General features: G+C 37.2%; 1 long non-coding RNA gene across 1 annotated transcript in view; it reads left to right on the forward strand.

The window, feature by feature from the left end:
• LOC137636898 (uncharacterized) overlaps positions 1-8,408 on the forward strand; it is a 9,333-nt gene extending 925 nt beyond the window's left edge. Inside the window, exon 2 of the long non-coding RNA XR_011043273.1 lies at positions 8,286-8,408. This is a non-coding gene — a long non-coding RNA (uncharacterized lncRNA). The remainder of the gene's footprint in view (positions 1-8,285) is intronic.
• Positions 8,409-9,643: the final 1,235 nt, after the last annotated feature.

Here is a 9,643-nt window from a genome sequence, read left to right on the forward strand (position 1 = left end):
CTCTCTCTCTCTCTCTCTCTCTCTCTCTCTCTCTCTCTCTCTCTCTCTCTCTCTGTGTTCACGGTAACATCTCCCAGTGCAGTGAGTTGGCTTCGCTGTTCAAAATGTATTTTGTGGATGTTTTGGTCAGAAAACTTTATCCGATTTTGAGTTTTTTTCTTTAAGATTTTAATTTTGTAAGCAGCAGACGTTTAATAGGTATTATTTGAATATTATTTATTATAGGTTTTTCATTTCTAAAATTTTTATCAACAAGATTTAAGATATTTTTTAGCTCATAAATTTATTACGGCATAATCCGTAGGAATTTAGCCGATTCATTGGGCCTGTTAATGTATTTTTCGTTTTTAGTTTTTTGGCGAGTAGAAATGGAGATGTTTGCAATGAGCTTATTGAAAAATCTCTTAAAAATATGGAAAAACAATTTCTATTCCTCCTATGTGTTCCTAGAATATTCTATTTTTCCATGTTTCCTTTCCTCACTGGGCTATTTTTCCGTGTAAGAGCCCCTGAGCTTATAGCATCCTGCTTTCCCAACTACGGTTTTAGCCTAGCAAGTAATGATAATAATAATAATAGTAATAGAAAATACACATTTCAAATAAATAAACAAAACTTCAATGGAAAGAAATCTAAGTAAATGAATAACACAACCTTTAATAGCAGAAACGTAGCATTAATTCTATTCTCTCCTATTTTTTTTCTATCTGTTTGGTTTCTTTCTGTTATTCTTGTTTAAATGTTTTTCCCTGTTTATATTAATCCTGAAAAGTTTACTTGCTCGATAAGTTTCCCCCTATTTTTATCATTACTTCATGACTTAAGATTTCTTTTAGTAGTTTTTTATAGTTCACTTCTCCTTATTTTTGGCATTGTTTGGGTAACATTAAGGATACTGAAATCTTTGTATTGAGGTCTGCTATATATAGTTTTGTGTGGTCAAGTTTTTGTGAGATTCTAGGAATTTTTTTTTTTTTTAATTGGATCCTGATGAAAATTCCGTAGGTGTTTAACAGCAATTAGTTGGGAATACGAAGCTGTTTTAAACTAGTTTATTAATTTGATTCTTAATAATGTAATACTTGATTTGTATACGTTATAATGCACAGGAAGGAAATAGACATTTTGTTTATATTATCCATTATATGCAGGACAACTTTTTTTTTGTATTGTATTTATGGTAATTCCTAATAAAAAATACAATGGACACCAGTAAAATTCTTGAAAAGCACTCGCAGACCTCACACTAGTGTTCTCTTAACTACCTGTTTCCTCAGGGACTTACAATCCCTGACTGACTGAGTCCCCCTACCCCTTTCAGCTTGTCCAAAAACTAGTCCACTCTGGAATTCCTGCCGGTTCCCTGACACGAAAATCTAATTAGTTATAGAAGTCAAAGCGTTTGGGTACACAGACCAATACATTTCTCTAAAATAAATACCAGTGTACATGCATATTATTTTACTTTACAATATTACAAATTTGGGTTAGGGACTTTTAATTTTGCTATAATCAAAATTGTCTTGATTTTAGGAATTTTCTCCATTTTACCACAGCCATTTTATTTTTAATCATATTTAGTGTTGAGGTTTACTTTTCAAGAGTTTTATGGTTTATGGTTATTCATAGTTTTGTAGTTAACCAATTTTCTTTGAAAATTTGTAGTTACACATTTGTCACACACTTTTTTACTTCGAAAATTTGCTGAAAATTTGCGGTTACTTTTCTAATTTGAAAATTTGCTGTTACTTTTCTACTTTGAAAATTTGCAGTTACTTTTCTATTTTGAAAATTTGCTGTTACTTTTCTACTTTGAAAATTTGCAGTTACTTTTCTACTTTGAAAATTTGGCAGTTACTTTTTCTTCTTTGAAAATTTGCAGTTACTTTTCTACTATTGACATTCTGGGTAACATATTTTGGTCCCCATTTCTTAATACCACCAGTTTCATTTGTATTTTTCTAACACAATGGAAAAATTTATGGGTTGAATAAAACCAAATGTTTAAAAAAAACCATATAAAGTTTTCTCTAGTCATTTTTTAGTTATAATTTATTGATAAAGTTCGTCGTGTTATAAGGAAATCTAAAATTTCAATAATAGTTTTTAGACCAGCTTTGATTACACAGGCAGTAAGGTTACAAAACACAATAAACCATTTTAATTAATATATTTATCGATTTCTTTGCAGTTTTAAATGTAAATAGAAATAGATCTCTTCATACAGATTTTGGTTACAATGTGAATAAAGCAAAACCAATTATAAAATACTCATACAACTCAAATGAATGTTAGATTATCTACTGTCAGTTCACAATCGGGCATTTTTAACTGTCAAATCTAGATGTATTTAGATATAAACAACAGAGTACACTGATCACAAATTAACACCCAAACACTCCATAAGGTTACTGGCAAGTTCCACGTAGGATTCCTTTTCTGCTGCTTGTGTCTCTCTTGTCCCCTTCTAGCTTGAACTGACCTCTTCCCTCGAACTACCTTTTGGCGAACAGAAAACTAGACCAAACAGGATTTCTGCCGGCTCTCTGTCAAATATATAATTAGCATTTTATATTAGTCAATTTATACTAGATGGCTATGACTCCAGTTTATGCATACATTTTACTAAACGAAATGTTATGTATGTTTAGACTTTAATACTGAAAATCGAAGGCCTTTTAAGCATTTAATGTAGATTCTCTCTCTCTCTCTCTCTCTCTCTCTCTCTCTCTCTCTCTCTCTCTCTCTCTCTCTCTCTCTCTCTATCTTTTGTAAGGACGATTAAAGGATACGAATTTGCTTATTTAATCGTGTAATGGCAACGCGCGCAATTTAAAACCTAATTAGGGTGAATGTTTTTTTTTTTTTTTTTTTTTTTTTTTTTATTGTTGTGAGTTACAGACAGACCCCATTGATGGGTTATGGTGCGTTTGGTAGGGCAGGGGACCCGTTGTAATTTGCTCTCTCTCTCTCTCTCCTCTCTCTCTCCTCTCTCGTCTCTCTCTCTCTCTCTCTCTCTCTCTCTCTCGGGACAGGTCTTCCATTCTGGTACACCTGATGCTTTGTACTGTTGGTTTTAGTTATGAACTGCTTTTACAAGAATCACTACTGCTCGTTGGGAATACAAAAATTTCTTGCTGTCATTGGAACTCTCGCGGTGTACTGTAGGCATTGGTTACAGATCTTTTGCACTGTTATTATTATTATTATTATTATTATTATTATTATTATTATTATTATTATTATTATTATTATTATTATTATTATTATTATTATTTAATATTGTTTATTATTATTATTTATTATTATTATTATTACTACTAGCTGAGCTAGAACCCTAGTTGGAAAAGCAAGATGCTATAAGCACAAGTGCTTCAACAGGGAAAAATAGTCCAGTGAGGAAAGGAAATAAGGAAATAAATAAATGATATGAGAAGTATTGAACAATTGAAATAGAATTTCTTTAAAAAACAATAACATTCAAACAGATATTTCATATATAAACCATAAAAAGACTTGTCAGCCTTTTCAACATAAAAACATTCTCTGCAAGTTTGAACTTTTGAATCTTTGGCAGGTGTGTACTGAATATCACCCTTGGATCTCTCTCTCTCTCTCTCTCTCTCTCTCTCTCTCTCTCTCTCTCTCTCTCTCTCCTCTCTCTCTCTCTCTTTCATATGGTTACTGAAAATATTTAACTTGACTGTGTTTAGCAAAGTTCTTTGTTGATTAACTTTATAAAAAATTTGGAATCTGGCAGGTGTGTGTTGAATGTCACCCTTGGCGCTCTCTCTCTCTCTCTCTCTCTCTCTCTCTCTCTCTCTCTCTCTCTCTGGGAATCCTGTCTTCACAATGGTGGTTTGTGCCTTGTCATTTATCATCTCGATTTTGTATCGTGATATTTATCAAGATGGCCACTTGTTATTGGCAATCGTTGTTACGCCTACCATACTCCTGCATTGTTTCAATGTGAGCTCTTGTAATTATCATGGGGTTACCGTTAGCTCAAATTGAATGCCTTCACTACCTGGAATTCAAAGCCTTTTGGTATTAGCGCCTTATACAATGCACAGATTTCCTAAGCAAGGTTAATCGATTTAACTATATTCTTTGACTTGCCTCTCTGGATGAACCTGTGTGTCTCAATTCTTACGTTCTGTTTATAAAATTCCACAGTCTTCGATCCGGTACCTTAAAGAACACAATTTTAATGCTGGTATACTTTTGGTTGGTAATTATATGCGAATTTTGTTCCTCTATTGTTGTGGGATTCGAAATAATTGTTTATTCATTATATCTTTTTATTAGAAATCATATAGGCGATGGGCATTTTGAATTAATAATCTGTCAGTCAATCAGGATTGGCAAGGCTAATTAATTCTGTTCATTTTGAGGGCAGGGTAATTTGATATTGATTTTGAGGGCAGGGTAATAAGATATTGATTTTGAGGGCAGGGTCATTAATATGATTTTGAGGGCAGGGTCATTAATATGATTTTGAGGGCAGGGTCATTAATATGATTTTGACAGTAGGGTCATTATAGGTTATGATTTTATATGGGGATAGGAACGTACTGTCTCTTCAAACTGCTTAGCTCTTTGTAGTATGTCTGAAAAGTTCCCTCTGGAGTTTTTGAAATTACGAATGCAGGATTCCATTGTGAATTTATAAGGCTTGACCTTGTTATCTGACTCGTTGGTAGTGCTTGATCTCTCTCTCTCTCTCTCTCTCTCTCTCTCTCTCTCTCTCTCTCTCTCTCTCTCTCTCTCTCTCTCCAATTCAAATGTTTTCTTTTAACTCTTTCATTTCAAATTGAGGTTTTACTGACTTTATCCCTCGTATTAAAAACAGCTTTCTTATTCCCTTTACAATTCTTTCACTCAAAAAGCACCGTGTTTTGCCTTATTTGTTTGTCCCTAGCTCTATTCATGAACAAAATTTGGTTCCCGTTCGTTATTCATGTCCAATTATAAGGTCCGAGTCTCCATTCATGTCCATTTACATGTTACCTCTCTCAATTTATGTCCATTTTTTTTGTTCCCTTTGAATATTCATGTCCATTTTTTTTGTTCCCTTTGAATATTCATGTCCAATTTTTTGTTGTCCTGAATATTCATGTCCAATTTTCGTTCCCCATGTATATTCTTATCCAATATTTGTTCTCCCAGACTGTTCGTGTCCAATATTTGTTCTCCCAGACTGTTCGTGTCCAATTTTCGTTCCCCATGTATATTCATGTCCAATATTTGTTCTCCCAGACTGTTCGTGTCCAATTTTCGTTCCCCATGTATATTCATGTCCAATATTTGTTCTCCCAGACTGTTCGTGTCCAATTTTCGTTCCCCATGTATATTCATGTCCAATATTTGTTCTCCCAGACTGTTCGTGTCCAATTTTCGTTCCCCATGTATATTCATGTCCAATATTTGTTCTCCCAGACTGTTCGTGTCCAATTTTCGTTCCCCATGTATATTCATGTCCAATATTTGTTCTCCCAGACTGTTCGTGTCCAATTTTCGTTCCCCATGTATATTCATGTCCAATATTTGTTCTCCCAGACTGTTCGTGTCCAATTTTCGTTCCCCATGTATATTCATGTCCAATATTTGTTCTCCCAGACTGTTCGTGTCCAATATTCGTTCACCATGTATATTCATGTCCAATATTTGTTCTCCCAGAATGTACATGTCCAATTTTTTGTTCCCTTTCTATTTATGTCCAACTTTTGTTCCCCTCTCTCTTCATATCCAAATTTTCGTTCCCTCTCTATTCATGTCCAATGTCTTTTATTTCACCTCTCTATTCATGTCCAGATTTTTGTCTCTCTTCTCTACACTCTTCTAAGTCCTTTATCTAAATTCATTTTCTTAATGCCAATATTTTTTTCTTTCATTTAAGTCAAAATTTATATGTTGATCTTCCATTGATTCTCATTCTGCATATGTTTTATTGTTGTTTTTTTATATGTGGTAATTTGTTCCTTATTCAATTTCAACGAGAATACCATTTTTTCTCTTTCATAATTGTTTTATATCTAATTTAAGGAAATAATTATTTGACTCAAAGCTCTCAGAATTTACCTTACTAACCAGGGTTTATTTTAGGGAAATAATTGACTAAAAGATCCGAGAATTTTCCTTACTGACCAGGGTTTAGTTTAGGGAAATAATTGACTCAAAGCTCTGAGAATTTTCCTTACTGACCAGGGTTTATTTTAGGGAAATAATTGACTCAAAGCTCTGAGAATTATCCTTACTGACCAGGGTTTATTTTAGGGAAATAATTGACTCAAAGCTCTGAGAATTATCCTTACTGACCAGGGTTTATTTTAGGGAAATAATTGACTCAAAGCTCTGAGAATTATCCTTACTGACCAGGGTTTATTTTAGAGAAATAATTGACTCAAAGCTCTGAGAATTATCCTTACTGACCAGGGTTTATTTTAGAGAAATAATTGACTCAAAGCTCCGAGAATTTTCCTTACTGACCAGGGTTTATTTTAGGGAAATAATTGACTAAAAGATCCGAGAATTTTCCTTACTGACCAGGGTTTATTTTAGGGCAATAATTGACTCAAAGCTCTGAGAATTTTCCTTACTGACCAGGGTTTATTTTAGGGAAATAATTGACTCAAAGCTCTGAGAATTTTCCTTACTGACCAGGGTTTATTTTAGGGAAATAATTGACTCAAAGCTCTGAGAATTATCCTTACTGACCAGGGTTTATTTTAGGGAAATAATTGACTCAAAACTCGAATTTTCCTTACTGACCAGGGTTTATTTTAGGGCAATAATTGACTAAAAGATCCGAGAATTATCCTTACTGACCAGGGTTTATTTTAGGGAAATAATTGACTCAAAGCTCTGAGAATTATCCTTACTGACCAGGGTTTATTTTAGGGAAATAATTGACTAAAAGATCCGAGAATTTTCCTTACTGACCAGGGTTTATTTTAGGGAAATAATTGACTAAAAGATCCGAGAATTTTCCTTACTGACCAGGGTTTATTTTAGGGAAATAATTGACTAAAAGATCCGAGAATTTTCCTTACTGACCAGGGTTTATTTTAGGGCAATAATTGACTAAAAGATCCGAGAATTTTCCTTACTGACCAGGGTTTATTTTAGGGCAATAATTGACTCAAAGCTCTGAGAATTTTCCTTACTGACCAGGGTTTATTTTAGGGCAATAATTGACTCAAAGCTCTGAGAATTTTCCTTACTGACCAGGGTTTATTTTAGGGAAATAATTGACTCAAAGCTCTGAGAATTTTCCTTACTGACCAGGGTTTATTTTAGGGAAATAATTGACTCAAAGCTCTGAGAATTATCCTTACTGACCAGGGTTTATTTTAGGGAAATAATTGACTCAAAGCTCTAAGAATTATCCTTACTGACCAGGGTTTATTTTAGGGAAATAATTGACTAAAAGATCCGAGAATTTTCCTTACTGACCAGGGTTTATTTTAGGGAAATAATTGACTAAAAGATCCGAGAATTTTCCTTACTGACCAGGGTTTATTTTAGGGCAATAATTGACTAAAAGATCCGAGAATTTTCCTTACTGACCAGGGTTTATTTTAGGGCAATAATTGACTCAAAGCTCTGAGAATTTTCCTTACTGACCAGGGTTTATTTTAGGGCAATAATTGACTCAAAGCTCTGAGAATTTTCCTTACTGACCAGGGTTTATTTTAGGGAAATAATTGACTCAAAGCTCTGAGAATTTTCCTTACTGACCAGGGTTTATTTTAGGGAAATAATTGACTCAAAGCTCTGAGAATTATCCTTACTGACCAGGGTTTATTTTAGGGAAATAATTGACTCAAAGCTCTGAGAATTATCCTTACTGACCAGGGTTTATTTTAGGGAAATAATTGACTCAAAGCTCTGAGAATTTACCTTACTGATCATGTTATATTGTCTGAGAGTTAGCGTTAAACTTTTTGCTTAGTTTTATTTCGCATACAAAATATATAAGTAAATAATTATAGCCACGAAAAGGAAAATGAAGACTTGATTGGTTAGTACTAAAGTCCAAATGAGTGACATGGACTGACTTGAGTCCGTGGATATCACCAATTTGGACTTGGGTACAACTCCTATCAAAGTCTTTCATTTCATATTTCGTAGCTATGGCCATGACGTGTCAGTGAATTCAACGGAGAAAGAAGGGATATTTTGTCTAGTCTCTAGTCAAATTTCATCAGTCAGGAATTGTTTCATTTAAAACATGTTACACATGAAATATACGACAATACTAATTCAGATTTTATTATTCACAGGAATGAGCTTCGATAGCAGTGTGCGCGCCAGTCCTGTGAGCCATCAAGAGGAGAGCGTCAGTTTTGTGAGCCCACAAGAGGAGAGCGCCAGTTTTGTGAGCCCACAAGAGGAGAGCGCCAGTTTTGTGAGCCCACAAGAGGAGAGCGCCAGTCCTGTGAGCCATCAAGAGGAGAGCGCCAGTCCTGTGAGCCATCAAGAGGAGAGCGCCAGTCCTGTGAGCCATCAAGAGGAGAGCGCCAGTCCTGTGAGCCATCAAGAGGAGAGAGTGGCAGTCCTGTGAGCCCCAGTCCTGTGAGCCCACAAGAGGAGAGCGCCAGTCCTGTGAGCCATCAAGAGGAGAGAGAGGCAGTCCTGTGAGCCCCAGTCCTGTGAGCCCACAAGAGGAGAGCGCCAGTTCTGTGAGCCCATAAGAGGAGAGCGCCAGTTCTGTGAGCCCACAAGAGGAGAGCGCCAATTCTGTGAGCCCACAAGAGGAGAGCGCCAATTCTGTGAGCCCACAAGAGGAGAGCGCCAGTTCTGTGAGCCCACAAGAGGAGAGCGCCAGTTCTGTGAGCCCACAAGAGGAGAGCGCCAATTCTGTGAGCCCACAAGAGGAGAGCGCCAATTCTGTGAGCCCACAAGAGGAGAGCGCCAGTTCTGTGAGCCCACAAGAGGAGAGCGCCAGTTCTGTGAGCCATCAAGAGGAGAGCGCCAGTTCTGTGAGCCCACAAGAGGAGAGCGCCAGTTCTGTGAGCCCACAAGAGGAGAGCGCCAGTTCTGTGAGCCCACAAGAGGAGAGCGCCAGTTCTGTGAGCCATCAAGAGGAGAGCGCCAGTCCTGTGAGCCATCAAGAGGAGAGCGCCAGTCTTGTGAGCCATCAAGAGGAGAGAGTGGCAGTCCTGTGAGCCCCAGTCCTGTGAGCCCACAAGAGGAGAGCGCCAGTTCCGTGAGCCCACAAGAGGCGAGCGCCAGTTCTGTGAGCCCACAAGAGGAGAGCGCCAGTTCTGTGAGCCCATAAGAGGAGAGCGCCAGTTCTGTGAGCCCACAAGAGGAGAGCGCCAATTCTGTGAGCCCACAAGAGGAGAGCGCCAATTCTGTGAGCCCACAAGAGGAGAGCGCCAGTTCTGTGAGCCCACAAGAGGAGAGCGCCAGTTCTGTGAGCCCATAAGAGGAGAGCGCCAGTTCTGTGAGCCCACAAGAGGAGAGCGCCAGTTCTGTGAGCCCACAAGAGGAGAGCGCCAGTTCTGTGAGCCATCAAGAAGAGAGCGCCAGTTCTGTGAGCCATCAAGAGGAGAGCGCCAGTCCTGTGAGCCATCAAGAGGAGAGCGCCAGTCCTGTGAGCCATCAAGAGGAGAGAGTGGCAGTCCTGTGAGCCCCA

Source organism: Palaemon carinicauda, unplaced genomic scaffold (assembly GCF_036898095.1).
Source record: "Palaemon carinicauda isolate YSFRI2023 unplaced genomic scaffold, ASM3689809v2 scaffold434, whole genome shotgun sequence".
NCBI classification, from domain to species: domain Eukaryota; kingdom Metazoa; phylum Arthropoda; class Malacostraca; order Decapoda; family Palaemonidae; genus Palaemon; species Palaemon carinicauda.